Below are 20,559 nucleotides of genomic sequence, written 5' to 3' on the forward strand. Positions count from 1 at the left end.
AGCGCGCGAGGGCGGCATCTAAGTAGCCACCGCGACATCATCTCGGTGACCACGACGCCAATTTCGGACACGGAGCCGACCGACGCCACCTTCCGACGTGCAGAGGTACTGCTGACGAAAAACTTTACGGATCCAGTCTGACGCCTGGGGGTAATTCTAAGGTAAGTAATCTATGACTAACTGTTTCTTTCAGATATTGGGATTTATAGGGCGGTGGGAATTTTTCCAACGTATGCGTGATGTGGTTTGTAAATTGCAACCATTACGAATTGCTGCCATTACAGGAATGGTGGCCTGAGGGACGGCAGACCACCTTGTCTGTGACTGCTTTTAAATAAAACAATCTTTTTTTAAATATATGCAGCCTGTTTTCCTTAAAGGAAAGGGGATGTGTTTCAAAACAAAAAATAAGTGTTATTAAAACTTTTTTTTAATACTTATGTGTGAGAAGTTGGCCTGAAATATGATGTCACTAATTCTAGTGTACACCTTGTATCAGTCCAAACAACCCTTATGGTGATTGGTTGTAAAGTCAACCTTATAGACCAGCTATCCTAGTGGTAGCATGGACAAGAGCAGTCTTAGGCTAAACTCTGTATGGCATGTGAAGCCAGCTGTTATACCATTTGTAATCCCTTGAATACCAAATGAAAGGACACCACAACAGATATATAAAAATAGAATATATTTATTCTAGTCAAAATACCCTCAGCACTCTTTATGAGATTCGAGGTAAGTACAACACAGTCTTATTTAAGCATACATTAAGTCACACAAGTAAGTAATACAGTTAGGCCCTGGGCCACGCAAACCATATACTAAGTAAGTGGTATAAGAACCACTGTCACGAACACAGGATAGGCCTAGGCCTAGGGAATCGCTGGGGCTACACTATACTACCAAAGGTTAGGAAGTGGGAGGCCCACGGGATTCAGGTGCAGAGTGGAAACACTGACGCGTAATGCGTAAAAGTCAATAGAAATAGTAGTTATTAGAAATTAACAGGCACATGCATCAAAAAGAGAGTTTGCGAGTCCTTATTTGCGAATTTTAAGGAATCGCAAATAAAGACTCGCAAAACACGATGCAACAAAAACATTGCGAGAATATTGCGAATCGCTAAAAATCGCTAAATAAATTGCGATTTCGGCATTTGCGAACTCGCTATTAGCGATTTCGCAATTAGCGAAATCGCTAATACCGAAGTCGCTTTTTGATGCATCCTGATGACATCACAACCAGGAAGTGAGCAGCACCAGCCTCATTTCCAGTGCACAGTGTCAGGGAGAGGAGGGAGCTGGCTCTGGGAGCAGAACAGGAGTGTGACAGAGACAGAAGAAAAACTTGTGATATCAAATGGAAGCCTCACAAACAGCAGAGGAGAGCCAAACAGGCAGGAAACGCAAAATTAAATTTGCAGAAAAAGAAATTGACACCCTCATTGAGGGAGTAGTCCACAGCCATGACAAGCTGTTTGGAAAGGCATCATTGAAAGTGGCAGAGCAGGAGAAAAGGAAAATCTGGCTCCGGATCCAAAACAGGGTCAATGCCATTGGGGTGACACACCGCACCATTGAAGAACTCAAAAAACGATGGTACGACTTGCGCAGTCGGGCTAAGGTGCGCATAGCTGACCGCCTGAAGGAGGCAAAGAAGACAGGAGGGGGAACACCAACAGACACTGGGAACACTCCCATGGAGGACTTGATTGAATCCACCATCCAGCCAGAAGCTGTTGTTGGTGTGACCCAGCTGGACACGTCCGGAGCAGCAAACACATCTGAAGGTAAGATGAATGTATGTTTTCTTAGTGTTACAAAATGTAAAGGTAGAACTCGACCACAGCACAGCCCAAGTGCAGACCCTGAACATCCAGTACACAATGCATTCAGTAGGTGAGGGGCATTATGGGAGATGTAGTCAGGTCAAGCAGTTAAAATGTCAAATCTCAGAGTAACAACCCAAAAAAGCTTAATAGAGTATAAAATCATTTACAAAGGCAGAAATTTATTACTGTGCAATTAATATCACAGACATGAAATAATACAGTGTTGCACTGTTTCACCTCACAGATGCACAACGTGTAGAAGATGTGGATAGCGATTCCCCAGACATGCAGGACACCAGCGCAGGTGAACAGATGGACACACCTGTGGTGCAAATAAATCCCTCACGTCCAACAAAGTCACGCAGGGCTACTGTTCCATCCCTAGTCACCATGGAGTGTGAAGATGATGAGGCTGATGCAACACCAGGTGGCAGCCATGGCCAGACAACTTCCATCACACAAACACAACCACAGGTCCCCAGAACTAATCACAGAGCCCGGCGTAGGAGAGGAAGAGCACTCAGGACACAGCAGGAGGAGCAACCAAGTGATGTCTGGGGTGGTCTTGAGGGACAGATGCTCCGTATGCAGCGCCTGCAGACAAAAAACACACGATTAGTACAATTGCAAGTTGGCAAGATGGCTAGCAACATAGCAGTACTGTCAGAAAGTGTGCAGCAACTGAGCAAGGTGATGCATGAGGGAAATGTATCCCAGAAGAGACAGCATCGTCAACTAATGCTGCAATTGAAAATGTTTGCTAAATCAAACAATAGATTGGCCACGACAACTGCACTGCTGGCACGTAGGTCTGTGACCATGCAAACTGAAATGTGCCATTGGAGCGGCGATGTGGCTAAAGCACTGGACCAGGTCACCAATGCAGTTGATTTGCTAAATGCTTCCACAATTGCGGCCAACAATTCCACGCCCGAAGAGGGTAGTGAGGGTGGCTCAAGCCTAAGTAGTGTGGCAGTTCCAGTCCGCACTGCAGGAAGACGCAACACACGCAGCAGTACCCCCGCCGCTTCCAACATAACGGATGACAATGCTGGGTCTGACAGGCGTCTGGGTGTTCGTGGGAAAAAGCGCTAGACTGGCATGTACAAGTGCATTCCACTATGGTGACGTAACCATTTATTTGGATTTGACTTTTCACAGAGTGACAAGTGAATTGACATTTGCAAACCACTTATGTCCATTGCACTGGTCAGATTACAAGTGTGCTTGAACACTCATGGCAATTTTATTTAATTAAAGAATACTCTGATAGCAATAGTCAGTTTCTGTGTCATCATTACTCACCTCAGAAATAATTTTGTGTGAGGTCAAATCTTCTCCTACGCCCTTCTGCTGCGCCTGCCCCTTGTGCTGCATGGTGTTGTGGCACTTGCTGGTTCCCATCCTCCGAATCGCTGTCAGACACCTCGATGTCCATTCCTCCCCTTGTCGCTATGTTGTGCAGCATGGCACATGCCGCTACTATCTTGCAGCATTGTTCAGGGTTGTACTTCAGTGCTCCACCGGTCTTATGTAGACATCTGAATCGGCTCTTCAACAGCCCAAATGTGCGCTCTATGATGTTCCTTGTCGAAATATGTGCTGCATTGTACCTCTGTTGATTGGCAGTTGTGGGATTGAGGTAAGGCGTCATTAGGTAATTACGCAAGGCGTATGCGCTGTCACCTACATGTAATGGAGCAAAGAGTCAGTGGCAGCTTCACATTGACATACGTACAATGACAGTGATAAACTATAACACATATTTACCAAGCAGATGTCCCTCTCCAAATTCTCCCCTGACAAGACGGGTGTGTATGCCACTTTGCCTGAAGATATAAGAGTCATGTGCACTCCCTGGAAATTGCGCAACAATGTCAGTGATAATGTTTTTGGCATTGCAAACAACCTGAATATTGAGGGAATGGTAAGATTTCCTATTTCTATATATATATTCCTGTGTTGCAGGGGGACATATTGCAACGTGCGTGCAATCAATACAACCCAACACATGTGGGAAACGAGCTATCTGGTAGAACTCCTGTTTGGTTTTTGCAAGGTCAAGCGCGGTGGTAGGGAACTTGATATGAGACCCGATCACGGCCATCATGGCATCAAGGAATGCTTTCAATATTCTTGAAAGTGCGCTTTGTGACACACCTCCCGCAACAGCAATGACCCCCTGAAAACTGCCTGACGCCAGAAGGTGTAGGCAACATAGGACCTGCACATGCGTTGGGATGGCATTGGTCCTACGTGTCTGTCGTTGCATTATGGGGTCCAATTCATTGATTAGGTCATGGATCATTGCTGCATTGAGCCTATACTTGTCGTATATCTCATCCTCTTGCTGGCCTAGCAAAGTTATGCGGACTCTGAAGATGCGCTCATTCATTCGCCTCCGTCTCTGTGCGGCAGCCTGCAGCCTCATCCTCCTCGCCATCAGGTAAATCCCTGCCATTGTGAACAGTGCTGGCTCATTCTGGGTGTGTTTAAATGGGTTTCAGTTGGTTTTCACCTGTCTGTGATTTGCACTCATGATTACCACCTGGTTGTGATCCTTCTTATTTAGCGATCGCTAATTTGCGATTTTCATGGAAATCGCTATTTGCGATTTGTCATGCATACATTTTGCGATTCGTTGTTTGCGATTCGGTAATTGGGACACGCTAATACCGATTCGCTATTTGATTCGCAGAATGTTTTGCGATTCCTTATATTTGCGAAAAAATGGATTTTCGCAAATATACAGTTGATGCATTTCAACACTGACTTTTGCGATCGCAAACGGCCTATTTTTGCGATTCGCACCCTTTGCGATCGCAAAAAGGTTTGATGCATGTGCCTGCAAGAGTTTTAGGACACTTCTGGAATAGCTAGGAGTTCGAGACTTGGCAACTAGACCCTAGGATAGTCAATACCCTTGTGAGCACCGGAGTACTCAAGTTACCTAGCCCACGGGCTGCGGGTGCATAGGTGGGAACTTGCGTCGGGTTTCGTCGTTGACTCTTATGGATGCCTGAAGGAAAGTTGCTGACAGGCAGTCAGTGAAGAGTGTCCGGTGGATCCCAAGGATGGAATCAAGAAGGAAGGATACCTGCAAGCAGAAGGGACAGAGTCTAGGTCACCAGCCAGGAACCAGGAAGGAACCACGCGATATCGTGCAGATGCAGGTAAAGAGGTGAAGCTTGTCGCAGCAGCCACGGGTACCAGGAGACGTCGAGGACGACCAGGACCAGGAGGCGAGCTGTCCCACGAAGGCTCTTGCTGTCGGCGGTGTCGATGTCAAGTTAGGACCCAACAAGCCTTGGCAAGCGGAACCCACGCAGAATGGAGGACTTGCTTCTGGTGCAGAGCAGGAAGGTCTGGGGTGCTTCTCTTTCACAGAGGAGCGAGTGCCAGTCTGGAGGAGCCGGACCAGCAAGGTGAAATCAAAGGTTCGTCGTCACAGAGGTCACTAGCCAACGGGCCAGCAATCGGAAAAACACGTCGAGCAACTCAGGTGCAGAAGGGCCCCACGCAGAACACGTGAAGTGTGGGGAGTTGATCTTCTTTGCAGATGGTGCTCGGGATAGGGGCTTCTCAATTCCCCAAGCACAGCGTCGAGGAAGCCTCAGAAGTCGCGCTAGTCAGTTACTAGCCACTTTTCCCAAGTCGCCGGTCCCACGTCCCTCGTCGCCTCCACGGGTCTCAGCTTTGCTGTAGATGTGGATCTGGTTCAGAGGTGTCTGGAAGTCTCGGCGCTGGTCAGTCTCTGCAGTCGTCCCTCGTAGGATCAGTCGCAAAGCAAGCAGCGGTCGCTGGATGTTACCTGGTTGCCCAGGGTGGTCACTCCTTGGCCACAAGGGAGATTCTTCAGTCTTCTTCCTGAGGTCGAATGTCGAAGGTCCAGAGTTTCTGTTCAAGTTGCAGATTCAGGATAATCTAATCCTGCAGGGCTCAGCTACCTACTGATATACTGGGCTAGTGGGCTGGGCTACCTGCAAGGTCCCTCCTATGGGTGGGACCAGGAAGGGGAGTGGTTACACCCCTTTCCTATGTCCAGTTTCGCGCCAGAGCTGGGGCTAGAGTGCCCCAGCGCCGGTTTGAACTGGACTATGCATGCGACACCTTGTGTGCCCCAGGCAGTGTCTAGTTTCTTTCATCCCTCCCTGCCCCAATACACTAAGTCCTGTCTGGGGTGGTGCTCGCACCTCCCAAGGCAGGAAACCTATTGTCCAAGCCTCCCTCGCTGGAAGGACTCCCAGCAGCAGGAGGTCAGACTTGTGTCTGTGGCAGCAGCATCCATTTTGTGATGCTGGGGCTCTGGCTAACTTTAACCGGGTAAGTAGGGTTCAACATGTCTTCTCCCTCTAGAAGGGAGGAATAATATCCTCATCGCCAGAAATGGTATGGGGGTATTATTCCAAAGTGTTAGACACCTTACACGACATGTTTTGATGAAGCCAAACCATAGTTACCATAACCGGTTAAGATTATAAGGTACTTTAAGAGTATATGGTCGGCTATATCATAGAACAGCTATAAGGACATGGTTCCGTAAGCTGCAGACAGGCTCAGCTCATGCTAGAGCACCATCTCACATGTTACCAAGCACTCTGCCTCCAAAATGGTTAATGCAAAAACAACAATTGATGGACAGAATGTAGAACAATGTCATACATTCACCCCAGTACAGAGATCTGGGCCTAAATCCATCGTTTTTTTGCTCACCATGCCGTTCCAGTTTGAACCCAGCCATATGCAAATCAGTCTTGACCCTGTGCCTCATGGGAACAGTCCAGACCGAACTGCCAAGCCAGGTCCTCCCTGGACTGGAAACAAGCATCCTAGGACCGGTTTCTGGCATTTCAGCCGTCTTCAGCCAGGCTTTCTTGAATTTCAGTGGCATGGAGAGCAAGGGACCCACGTCTGGGCATACCCTTTCCACTCGGGGTGACAAATGCAAAAACAACAATTGATGGACAGAATGTAGAACAATGTCATACATTCACCCCAGTACAGAGATCTGGGCCTAAATCCATCGTTTTTTTGCTCACAATGCCGTTCCAGTTTGAACCCAGCCATATGCAAATCAGTCTTGACCCTGTGCCTCATGGGAACAGTCCAGACCGAACTGCCAAGCCAGGTCCTCCCTGGACTGGAAACAAGCATCCTAGGACCGGTTTCTGGCATTATAGCCAGAAACCGGTCCTAGGATGCTTGATTCCGGTCCAGGGAAGACATGGCTTGGCAGTTCGGGCTGGACTGTTTCCATGAGGCACAGGGTCAAGACTGATTTGCATATGGCCATGTCTAAACTGGGGTAGTGTAGTGGGCAAAAGAACGATGGATTTAACCCAGATCTCTTGACTGGGGGAGAATGTCTGCATTGTCAGCATTCCGTCCATCAATTGTTTGTTGTAACGCTTTTCGCCCTAAGTGGGATGGGTATTCCCAGACGTGGGACCCGTGCTCACTACGCCACTGGAGTCAAGCTATCCTGGCTGATGACGGCTGATAGCCAGAAACCGGTCCTAGGATGCTTGATTCCGGTCCAGGGAAGACATGGCTTGGCAGTTCGGGCTGGACTGTTCCCATGAGGCACAGGGTCAAGACTGATTTGCATATGGCCATGTCTAAACTGGGGTGGTGTAGTGGGCAAAAGAACGATGGATTTAACCCAGATCTCTTGACTGGGGGAGAATGTCTGCATTGTCAGCATTCCGTCCATCAATTGTTTGTTGTAACGCTTTTCGCCCTAAGTGGGATGGGTATTCCCAGACGTGGGACCCGTGCTCACTACGCCACTGGAGTCAAGCTATCCTGGCTGATGACGGCTGATAGCCAGAAACCGGTCCTAGGATGCTTGATTCCGGTCCAGGGAAGACATGGCTTGGCAGTTCGGGCTGGACTGTTCCCATGAGGCACAGGGTCAAGACTGATTTGCATATGGCCATGTCTAAACTGGGGTGGTGTAGTGGGCAAAAGAACGATGGATTTAACCCAGATCTCTTGACTGGGGGAGAATGTCTGCATTGTCAGCATTCCGTCCATCAATTGTTTGTTGTAACGCTTTTCGCCCTAAGTGGGATGGGTATTCCCAGACGTGGGACCCGTGCTCACTACGCCACTGGAGTCAAGCTATCTTGGCTGATGACGGCTGATAGCCAGAAACCGGTCCTAGGATGCTTGATTCCGGTCCAGGGAAGACATGGCTTGGCAGTTCGGGCTGGACTGTTCCCATGAGGCACAGGGTCAAGACGGATTTGCATATGGCCATGTCTAAACTGGGGTGGTGTAGTGGGCAAAAGAACGATGGATTTAACCCAGATCTCTTGACTGGGGGTGAATGTCTGCATTGTCAGCATTCCGTCCATCAATTGTTTGTTGTAATGCTTTTCGCCCTAAGTGGGATGGGTATTCCCAGACGTGGGACCCGTGCTCACTACGCCACTGGAGTCAAGCTATCCTGGCTGATGACGGCTGATAGCCAGAAACCGGTCCTAGGATGCTTGATTCCGGTCCAGGGAAGACATGGCTTGGCAGTTCGGGCTAGACTGTTCCCATGAGGCACAGGGTCAAGACTGATTTGCATATGGCCATGTCTAAACTGGGGTGGTGTAGTGGGCAAAAGAACGATGGATTTAACCCAGATCTCTTGACTGGGGGAGAATGTCTGCATTGTCAGCATTCCGTCCATCAATTGTTTGTTGTAACGCTTTTCGCCCTAAGTGGGATGGGTATTCCCAGACGTGGGACCCGTGCTCACTACGCCACTGGAGTCAAGCTATCCTGGCTGATGACGGCTGATAGCCACAAACCGGTCCTAGGATGCTTGATTCCGGTCCAGGGAAGACATGGCTTGGCAGTTCGGGCTGGACTGTTCCCATGAGGCACAGGGTCAAGATTGATTTGCATATGGCCATGTCTAAACTGGGGTGGTGTAGTGGGCAAAAGAACGATGGATTTAACCCAGATCTCTTGACTGGGGGAGAATGTCTGCATTGTCAGCATTCCGTCCATCAATTGTTTGTTGTAACGCTTTTCGCCCTAAGTGGGATGGGTATTCCCAGACGTGGGACCCGTGCTCACTACGCCACTGGAGTCAAGCTATCCTGGCTGATGACGGCTGATAGCCAGAAACCGGTCCTAGGATGCTTGATTCCGGTCCAGGGAAGACATGGCTTGGCAGTTCGGGCTGGACTGTTCCCATGAGGCACAGGGTCAAGACTGATTTGCATATGGCCATGTCTAAACTGGGGTGGTGTAGTGGGCAAAAGAACGATGGATTTAACCCATATCTCTTGACTGGGGGAGAATGTCTGCATTGTCAGCATTCCGTCCATCAATTGCTTGTTGTAACTCCAAAATGGTTAAGGCCTGCCATAGGAGTAGCTGATAGGTACACATGTGTCTATATATAAGGTAGATATAGGAATACTACACCTAAGCAAGGGGTGATTACACGACCTTGCCCCAGCTGAGTGATCAGCCAGTTGTGTCATAATGGAAGGCCAGGCCAGGGGTGGCACAATACATGCTGCAGCCCCGGGTAGGCCTAGGGTACACCTATGCCCTGGGTACCTAAGGTACACTATACAGGGGCCAATAGGTGATCCTTACCAATTGAGTTATGCACCTAAAGTACATAGGGGCAGATTTATGACGACTGGCGCATCCCTGCATATCAGCAGGGATGCGCCAGTTATTATGCGCCACAGCTGCGCCACCATGGATGCGCCGCATTTATAATGCGGCACACCATGGGGCAAAAACGGCACAGATGCGTGACGCATCTGTGCCGAAAAGTGGCGCATTGCTGAAGTTGCGTCGCAAGCGCGACGCAGCTCCAGCAATGATCTGGGGGGCCCTATCTGTACAATGCTGCGTCAATCCTTACGCCTGCTTCAAGCAGGCGCAGGGTTTTGACGCAGCATGGGCCTAAAAGTGACTAAGTGAAATCTTGTAGATTTCACTCAGCCACTTTCAGGAGGCGTTCCTGCGCCGGAACGCCCCCACCTGCCCTGGAACGCCTACATGTGGCGCAGGGCTTTGCAACGTGACGCATCTGGGAGATGCGTCACGTTTGTAAATACCCCGCACCATGGCGCAGGATTTGCGCCGCTGCTGCGTCACAAAAGTGACGCAACGGCGGCGTAAATGAGGCGCAAGTGCAACATAAATCTGCCCCATAGTATGAATTTAGAGAGAGAACAGCTGGGCTGTGGGTCTGATTGGCAGGCCCACAGCCACATCTAAGTCGAAAACCAGTGAAGCAACAGCAAAAAGTGGGGGTGAACATAGAAAGCAGACCCTACTCTCCTACACAACCCCCCCCCCCCAAACTTAGGGACATTAAACTAACCTTGACCAGTTGAGTCCCCATGTTCTAAGTGGAAATATCGGGAGAGTCCATCTGCATTGGCATGGTCAGTCCCAGGTCTATGTTTCACTGTGAAGTCCATCCCCTGTAGGGAAATAGACCACCTAAGAAGTTTGGGATTTTCACCCTTCATCTGATTTAGCCACAAGAGGGGCTTATGGTCTGTCTGAATCTTGAAGTGAATGCCAAACAAGTATGGCCTCAGCTTCTTCAGGGCCCAAACCACAGCAAAGGCCTCCCTCTCAATGGCTGACCAACGTTTCTCTCTAGGGGTCAGCCTTCTACTAATAAAAGCAATGGGCTGGTCTTGACCATCTACATTCAGTTGTGAAAGAACAGCTCCCACACCCAACTCAGAAGCATCTGTCTGGACAATGAACTCTTTGGAGTAGTCTGGACTTTTCAGAATAGGTGCACTGCACATGGCCTGCTTCAGGTCATCAAATGCTTTTTGACAGCTTACTGTCCACTGAACTTTCTTTGGCATCTTCTTAGAGGTCAAGTCATTATGTGGTGTCACAATGGACCCATAGTTTTTAACAAACTTTCTGTAGTACCCAGTCAGGCCCAAGAAAGCTCTGACCTGAGTCTGGGTAGTTGGAGGAGTCCAGTCCTTTATGGTCTGGATCTTGCTCTCCAGTGGTTGAACCTGATTCCCACCAACTAGGTGGCCCAGGTATACAACCTTGCTCTGCCCTATCTGACACTTAGTGGCCTTGATAGTGAGACCTGCCTTTTGCAGGGCCTCTAAAACATTCCTCAGGTGGACCAGGTGATCCTCCCGGGTGGAGCTAAAGACAGCAATATCATCAAAGATAAGCTGCACAGTTGTCATCCAGACCTGTAAGGACTTGATTCACCAACCTTTGGAAAGTGGCAGGTGCATTCTTCAAACCAAAGGGCATTACCACAAATTGATAATGTCCTCCTGGGGTTGAGAAAGCAGTTTTGGCCTTTGCATTCTCAGCTAGTCTGATTTGCCAGTAGCCTGCTGTCGGGTCAAATGTACTCAAAAACTTGGCAGCTGCCAATCTGTTAATGAGCTCATCTGCCCTAGGTATTGGGTGGGCATCTGTCCTAGTGGCAGCATTGAGACCTCTGTAATCCACGCAAAACCTCATCTCTCTCTTACCATCTTGGGTGTGAGGTTTTGGCACAAGAACTACAGGACTAGCCCAAGGGCTCTCTGAAGGTTCAATGACTCCCAGCTCCAACATCTTTTGTACCTCAACTTTTATGCAGTCCCTGACATGGTCAGGTTGCCTGTAGATTTTACTCTTCACAGGCAGACTGTCACCAGTGTCCACCTCATGGGTGCACCAGTTTGTCTGACTTGGGGTCAGAGAGAACATATGTCTGTAGGACTGCAGAACTTGTCTGCAGTCCTGTTGCTGATGATCAGTGAGGCTGTCAGAAAAGACCACACCATCAACTGAGCCATCATCAGGGTTCTGAGTCAACAGGTCTGGGAGAGGGTCACTCTCTTCCTCCTGCCCCTCATCTGTAGCCATGAGTAGGCCCATGTCTGCCCTGTCAACATATGCCTTCAATCTGTTGACATGAAGCACCCTGTGCGGTTTCTGGGAGTCCCAAGGTCCACCAAGTAGGTGACTTCTCCCTTTTGCTCAACAAAAGTGTGGGGTCCAGACCATTTGTCTTGGAGTGCTGCTGGGGCCACTGGCTCCAACACCCACACTTTCTGCCCTGGCTGGTACACAGTCAGCACAGCCTTTTGGTCATGCCAAGCTTTTTGGAGTTCTTGGCTTGCCTCAAGGTTTTTAGAAGCCTTCTACATATACTCTGCCATCCTGGAGCGGAGGCCAAGTACATAATCCACTATGTCCAGTTTGGGTTGTCTGAGAGGTCTCTCCCATCCTTCCCTTACTAAACACAGGGGTCCCCTTACAGGATGCCCAAACAAAAGCTCAAAAGGGCTGTAGCCAACCCCCTTTTGTGGGACCTCTCTGTAAGCAAACAGAAGGCAGGGTAAAAGGATGTCCCATCTTCGCCTAAGCTTGTCTGGTAAACCTTTTATCATCCCTTTTAGGGTCTTGTTGAATCTCTCCACAAGCCCATTGCACTGTGGGTGATAGGGTGTAGTGAATTTGTAGTTAACACCACACTCCTTCCACATTGCAGTCAAATATCCTGACATGAAGTTGGCACCTCTGTCAGAAATAACCTCCTTTGGAAAGCCCACTCTGGAGAATACTCCAAGTAGGGCCCTTGCCACAACAGGAGCTGTTGTGGTCCTTAGGGGTATAGCTTCTGGATACCTGGTGGCATGGTCCACTATTACCAGTATGAATCTGTGCCCAGATGCTATTTGGGGGTCCATTGGTCCTACAATGTCTATCCCCACTCTCTCAAAGGGAACCCCCACCACAGGTAGTGGTATGAGGGGGGCCTTTGTGGTGCCACCTGATTTGCCACTGGCTTGGCAGGTGACACAGGAGCGACAAAACTCCTTGGTATCTTCTGACATGTGAGGCCAGTGAAAGTGAGGGACAAGTCTGTCCCAGGTCTTATTCTGGCCTAAGTGTCCTGCAAGGGGAATATCATGGGCCAAGGTAAGAAGGAAGCCTCTGAAACTCAATGGTATGACCAACCTCCTGGATGCACCAGGCTTGGGGTCTCTAGCCTCTGAGTACAGTAGCCCTTCATCCCAATACACTCTATGGGTACCTTGAGCATTCCCTGCAGCCTCAGCAGCAGCCTGCTGTCTGAGGGGCTCAAGAGAAGGACAGTCTAATTGTGCCTGCCTCAGATCTGCCCTTGAAGGTCCCCCTGTCCCAAGAAACTCAACCTGATCAGGTTCCAGTTCTTCTAGGACAGTTCCTTCAGGGCTCTCAGAATCATCCTCCTGTGAGGGCTGATCCACCACCTGAGGCAAGGGGGAAGGCACAGCCTTTACCCTACTGCTCTTTCTCCTGGGTTGTGTCTGGTCCATTGTAACAGGATCCAGCACTTGTTCAGTGTTACACTTTTTGGCCTGTGACCTGGTCACAGCGAGGACATGTGCATCTATCCCCAGCATTTCTGCATGGGTCCTATACTCCACTTCAGACCAAACTGAAGTTTCAAGGTCATTTCCCAACAGACACTCTACAGGAAGGTCTGAACTTACCACAACTTTCTTGAGGCCAGTTACCCCTCCCCAGGAGAAGTTAACCATTGCCACACTATGGGAAGTAGTGGCATTGCTAGCGTTGGTCACTAGGTAATTCTCACCTAGCATGATCTGTCCAGGGTCCACAAAGGCAGGTGTCACCATTGTGACACTAGCCCCAGTGTCCCAGTGTAGGCCTGAGCCATTCTATGATTGATAAAAGGAGTCTGTCTGTACTTGCCCAGGTTACTGGGACCCACAGTAGAGGACAAAGCTATGTCCCCATCACAGATCAGAACAGCCCGAGTTGGTATCCTGACTAGGCCAGAATCCTCCTCAGTTCCCAGGGTTAACCCTACTACACCCTTTTTCTGGGAACCACCACTTACAGCTGGACTAGGGGGTACAGTTGCCTTAGGGGCAATGGTGGCTGGGGGCTTATCCTTTTTGGTGCACTCACTAAACCAATGTGAGTTTGACTTACAATAGTTGCACCAGGGTTTCTTTTGGCCATCTTTCTTATTATCCTTTTTGGGACCACCCTCCCCCTGAGCCTTTTGGGGGCCTGGTGAAGACTTCTGGTCTTTTTGTTTCTGATCATTACCCTTCTGGTCTGCCTTTTTCTGATCACCGCCCTGGTTCTGGTTTTTCTGCTTAACTCTAGTCCTGACCCACCTATCTGCCTTATTTCCCAATTCCTGGGGAGAAGTTAGGTCAGAGTCAATCAAGTGTTGATGCAGCAGCTGGTTTTGACAGTTATTAAGGATTTGTTCTCTCATGATCAAATTATACAATCCTGTATAGTCCTTAACCTTACTACCCAATAACCAGCCTTCCAAAGCCTTAGTGGCACAATCTACAAAGTCAGTCCAGTCCTGAGTCTGTGTATTCTGGGTATCCCTGAACAACAACCTGTATTGTTCAGTGGTTAGGCCAAACCCATCAATCAGAGCACTCTTCAGGACAGTGTAATTGTCAGCATCCTCATCACTAACTGTGAGGAGCTTGTCTCTACCTTTCTCATAGAAGGAGAGCCACAAGATAGCTGCCCACTGACTTTGGAGTACCTGCTGTACTTTGCAGGCTCTCTCCAAAGCAGTTATCCATTTGTGGATGTCATCCCCACACTTGTAGGGAGGGACAATCTTGCTCAGGTTTCTATTGTCATAGGTCCTGTCTCTATCCTTAGGGATATTTCTGCCAACAGTGGGATCTAACCCACTTAACTTCTGCTCTCTGGCCAGAGCAAGCTTCTCTTTGGCAAGAGCAAGTTCTTCCCTTTCAATCCTCAGATTGACTTCCCTCATTCTGGCCTGATGCTCTTTTCTCTGTGGAGAAGTCATTCCCCTGTGAGAAGAGGCATTGGAGCTATTAGAGACATTGGAGTGGATAGATTCCCTTGAAGGAGATCTTCCTCTCCTGCTTCTCTGGTTAAGTCCACTTGAGGGTCTGAATGGGGGGACCCCAGTCAGACTCCCATGTAGGCTTAAGTTAGCCTGGCTAAGTCTCCCAACTTGGACCTGGCTGTCTACCTCATCTTCTGAAGTCTCTTCTGACTCCTCTGTAGAGGGTAGACCCTCACCTGTACCTAGGGTACTAACCTGGGAGGCTCTCTGAGCATCATACTCTTCTAAGATCTCCACTAGTTGAATGAGGGTAGGGTTTGAACCCTGTTTTAACTTTCTGGAGGTACACAATTGTCTCATCTCCTGAAAAGTTAGGGTATCATATCTAGAGGGTATCTTTTTAGGATCTACCCCTCCTGAGAGAGAATCAACTTCATCTCCTCTCAGAGACATGATCTAGTGAGGGTGTGGTGTGTGCACCTACCTACACTAGTTGTACCTACTAAACCTCTCTAGTACTTGTAGTCAGGGTGTGCTAGGCCCTTCAACCTACAACAACTAAGTCCAGTAGGACTTAAGTATTTATAATCTATGTTATATGTACCTAACAATATCTGTGTGATCTTTCAAGTTAGTATCTCAAGATTACAATGGTATTAACAACAGCAAGCTCAGATCCCAACCGCTGCTCACCAATGTGAGAAGTTGGCCTGATATGATGTCACTAATTCTAGTGTACACCTTGTATCAGTCCAAACAACCCTTATGGTGATTGGTTGTAAAGTCAACCTTATAGACCAGCTATCCTAGTGGTAGCATGGACAAGAGCAGTCTTAGGCTAAACTCTGTATGGCATGTGAAGCCAGCTGTTATACCATTTGTAATCCCTTGAATACCAAATGAAAGGACAGCACAACAGATATATAAAAATAGAATGTATTTATTCTAGTCAAAATACCCTCAGCACTCTTTATGAGATTTGAGGTAAGTACAACACAGTCTTATTTAAGCATACATTAAGTCACACAGGTAAGTAATACAGTTAGGCCCTGGGGCCACGCAAACCATATACTAAGTAAGTGGTATAAGAACCACTGTCACGAACACAGGATAGGCCTAGGCCTAGGGAATCGCTGGGGCTACACTATACTACCAAAGGTTAGGAAGTGGGAGGCCCACGGGATTCAGGTGCAGAGTGGAAACACTGACGCGTAATGCGTAAAAGTCAATAGAAATAGTAGTTATTAGAAATTAAGAGTTTTAGGACACTTCTGGAATAGCTAGGAGTTCGAGACTTGGAAACTAGACCCTAGGATAGTCAATACCCTTGTGAGCACCGGAGTACTCAAGTTTCCTAGCCCACGGGCTGCGGGTGCATAGGTGGGAACTTGCGTCGGGTTTCGTCGTTGACTCCTATGGATGCCTGAAGGAAAGTTGCTGACAGGCAATCAGTGAAGAGTGTCCGGTGGATCCCAAGGATGGAATCAAGAAGGAAGGATACCTGCAAGCAGAAGGGACAGAGTCTAGGTCACCAGCCAGGAACCAGGCAATGTCGTGCAGATGCAGGTGAAGAGGTGAAGCTTGTCGCAGCAGCCACGGGTACCAGGAGACGTCGAGGATGACCAGGACCAGGAGGCGAGCTGTCCCACGGAGGCTCTTTCTGTCGGCGGTGTCGATGTCAAGTTAGGACCCAACAAGCCTTGGCAAGCGGAACCCACGCAGAATGGAGGACTTGCTTCTGGTGCAGATCAGGAAGGTCTGGGGTGCTTCTCTTTCACAGAGGAGCGAGTGCCAGTCTGGAGGAGCCGGACCAGCAAGGTGAAATCAAAGGTTCGTCGACACAGAGGTCACTAGCCAACGGGCCAGCAACCAGACAACACGTCGAGCAACTCAGGTGCAGAAGGGCCCCACGCAGAACACGTGAAGTGTGGGGAGCTGATCTTCTTTGCAGATGGTGCTCGGGATGGGGGCTTCTCAATTCCCCAAGCACAGCGTCGAGGAAGCCTCAGAAGTCGCGCTAGTCAGTTACTAGCCACTTTTCCCAAGTCGCCGGTCCCACGTCCCTCGTCGCCTCCACGGGTCTCAGCTTTGCTGTAGATGTGTATCTGGTTCAGAGGTGTCTGGAAGTCTCGGCGCTGGTCAGTCTCTGCAGTCGTCCCTCGTAGGATCAGTCGCAAAGCAAGCAGAGGTCGCTGGATGGTGCCTGGTTGCCCAGGGTGGTCACTCCTTGGCCACAAGGGAGATTCTTCAGTCTTCTTCCTGAGGTCGAATGTCGAAGGTCCAGAGTTTCTGTTCAAGTTGCAGATTCGGGATAATCTAATCCTGCAGGGCTCAGCTACCTACTGATATACTGGGCTAGTGGGCTGGGCTACCTGCAAGGTCCCTCCTATGGGTGGGACCAGGAAGGGGAGTGGTTACACCCCCTTTCCTTTGTCTAGTTTCGCGCCAGAGCTGGGGCTGGAGTGCCCCAGCACCGGTTTGAATTGGACTATGCATGGGACCTTGTGTGCCCCAGGCAGTGTCTAGTTTCTTTCATCCCTCCCTGCCCCAATACACTAAGTCCTGTCTGGGGTGGTGCTCGCACCTCCCAAGGCAGGTAACCTATTGTCCAAGCCTCCCTCGCTGGAAGGACTCCCACCAGCAGGAGGTCAGACTTGTGTCTGTGGCAGCAGCATCCATTTTGTGATGCTGGGGCTCTGGTTAACTTTAACCGGGTAAGTAGGGTTCAACATGTCTTCTCCCTCTAGAAGGGAGGAATAATATCCTCATCGCCAGAAATGGTATGGGGGTATTATTCCAAAGTGTTAGACACCTTACACAACATGTTTTGATAAAGCCAAACCATAGTTACCATAACCGTTTAAGATTATAAGGTACTTTAAGAGTATATGGTAGGCTATATCATAGAACAACTATAAGGACATGGTTCCGTAAGCTGCAGACAGGCTCAGCTCATGCTAGAGCACCATCTCACATGTTACCAAGCACTCTGCCTCCAGGATGGTTAAGGCCTGCCATAGGAGTGGCTGATAGGTACACATGTGTCTATATATAAGGTAGGTATAGGAATACTACACCTAAGCAAGGGGTGATTACACGACCTTGCCCCAGCTGAGTGATCAGCCAGTTGTGTCATAATGGAAGGCCAGGCCAGGGGTGGCACAATACATGCTGCAGCCCCGGGTAGGCCTAGGGTACACCTATGCCCTGGGTACCTAAGGTACACTATACAGGGGCCAATAAGGTGATCCTTACCAATTGGGTTATGCACCTAAAGTACATAGTATGAATTTAGAGAGAGAACAGCTGGGCTGTGGGTCTGATTGGCAGGCCCACAGCCACATCTAAGTCGAAAACCAGTGAAGCAAAAGCAAAAAGTGGGGGTGAACATAGAAAGCAGACCCTACTCTCCTACAGTATGTAGTTATAAAGGGACCTCTGCCTACTCCTAAAAGAAAACAATGACAAAGGGAAAGCAGTCCCCAAGGGAACCTTCCCGTTTGTAAGTGGGTTATCACTTACTTTGAGGTGTCAGTAACCTATAAATTATTTATGTCCGCAACTGCAGTCACAAATCATTGATACATGCCATAAGAAATTGCAAATTGGAAGGGACACCCTAAACACGCTACTTTCAATTGGAGATTTGTTAAGTAGTCGCAACCCTATTTTGCGATTTACTAATGAGTTACTGAATCACCCTTAGTTGGTAATAACTGTCCCTTCCAATAATTGTCTGCATTAGAGCTTTTGGGTCTTGAAAGCAAGCAACCCAGAAATAATTGTTAAACTAAGAGAAGTACAATATATAATCTTTTTTATTGTTACTAACTATATGCATGTATGATATGTGTGTCAATATATCTGAGTGCATGCTTTATTGATTTCAACTATCAGAAATAAACCAACATGATTGATGTGCGTCATGATAAAATTAAAATAATTTAAAATTAGTCGAATTTACAAAATAAAACAACTTAAAATGTGAACATCACACCCTTCTGCACATACAGAGGTACTCGCAAATAAATGGAAAAACTAAACAGTTCAGTATTCTAGGTGATGTGAAGAAGAATGAAGCCAAAGGGTTTGGGGTGAGATTTTACACCACTTGTAATTTAATAAGTAATTGTGCTCGATCCTTGGCCCTATTGCTCCAAACCCCCGCTGTGTTAAGCAAGCGTTTTTTGAATCATCGCCTGATGTGACAGAACAGTGAACTTGTGTGCAGAGTGCAGATCAAATGCAAGAGAAGAGATGTTCACCCTGAGAGCAACCAGCTGCATATCATTTTAATTGAGGTAGAAAGCGGTACCCATGCGGCACTCCCGCGGAGCTGACACAGAACGTCAATTCACATTTCACGCTTGGCGAGACCAGACCGAGGCCAAGAAATAAAGCACAAAAAACACAATGAAGTTTATAAAAAAGATATCATTTAATCGGGAGGAACTTCGAAAAAAGAATAAATACCTGTCATATAAAACAGTGGAAGCATTACCAACAACATAGTGTGAAAAAACAGCAACAAAATTGAAAGCAGCAGACTCCCCCCGCCACCCCGCAATGACAAGCGATGACAACGTCTAACACTAGTACTCCATGTGCAAGGTTAACTAGGTCTCCTTGACAAATATTGAACACATCAAAGGACAACAACCTGCATATTAAAGAGTAGCGACAGACTGGAATGCACGTATTGTTTTTGCACTTTCCCGCTACCTGAGAACTCTTAGGCATGGTATAATATACAGCACCTGGAGGCAGTGCAGTGTTGGCAACTGGTCTTCAATGGCCTATCGCAGAATATAAGATAGCTCACTACTGCGACATGCTGTATTTTTCAAGAGAGATACAAAGATTCACGGGATACCTCTGTGAAGATGGGGCTGAACATACCATTAGAGTAGTGCAAGATTTCCGCCCCTCAGTTTGTGGGCGGATAATTTTGGGACAACATCTCACCATGGTTCCCTTGATGAGCAGAGACATCAGAAAAGGGTCATTCCTCATCTAAATGGGACGAGCACAAATCATTCATGCCACACTCCCCAACCTTAAAAACATAAATAACTGATCAAGTTCTCTTTCTTTGGAAAAGCTATTATCAAGCATGTCAATGACATGCAACATCCCAATATGGTGACTCAAAGTTGATGAGTCTATGACCCTCTGAGAGCTGTCTAAGGGATGCTCTGCTCATGGGTACAGTAAAATTCAAAATGCTTGGGGTGGCCAATGGCTTGCTGAGTTTGCTCTTCCCACGTTTGTTTGAATCAGTTCTCGGATAGGGTGTGTAGACGTGATTGTGTGGGGCATAGCAGTTGGGTCTTTCTAAACTAACCTGAAAACGTTCAATCGGGTCTTTCCAATTATAAGTTGCCTGCGTGGTTCCGTATTTAACAAAAACGTATGCAAGCCGGCAGCTTCAGGATGCAACCTTATTTGTTGGTGCAACTGACTTCTGCTTATTTGGAAAAGGCCAGTATGCCTTGGTTATGATCTCCACAAAATGATGCCGATAGGACGCAAAAATGCATAATGCAGAATCCTCACTGCCAATACACACAATGGACACAAAAATATCTAAAAAGGCAACATTGTTTGTTTTATTCTGCCAATGACTAAGAATTAAACAGAACATTCTAAGATGTTAAGCTGTAAGGCAAGAGTAACGTAACATCTACAAAGTGAACCAAAACAGGAAACAACTAACATCTGAAACACTATAAGCCCCAGGAATAAGACCAAGAGAATCTATGAAATTCGTGTTCTCCCACAATGCATGTATGTATACGTATGTGTGTGTATCTATATGTTTATATATATATATATATATACACACACACACACACACACGTACACACGTGTGCTGGACTTGGTTAACATTACTTTTCAATTCAAACTTGCA

At 47.9% G+C, this 20,559-nt stretch overlaps 1 long non-coding RNA gene across 1 annotated transcript; it reads right to left on the reverse strand.

Moving 5' to 3' along the window:
* Window positions 1-1,987: 1,987 nt before the first annotated feature.
* LOC146796561 (uncharacterized) lies at window positions 1,988-3,779 on the reverse strand. Its single transcript, XR_014969637.1, has 2 exons — window positions 3,134-3,779; window positions 1,988-2,422 (listed from the first exon to the last, which is right to left on the reverse strand). It is a non-coding gene; the product is annotated as an uncharacterized LOC146796561 (long non-coding RNA).
* Between the last annotated feature and the right edge of the window lie 16,780 nt (window positions 3,780-20,559).

The sequence above is a fragment of the Triturus cristatus genome, chromosome 10 (genome assembly GCF_964204655.1).
Source record: "Triturus cristatus chromosome 10, aTriCri1.1, whole genome shotgun sequence".
NCBI lineage: Eukaryota > Metazoa > Chordata > Amphibia > Caudata > Salamandridae > Triturus > Triturus cristatus.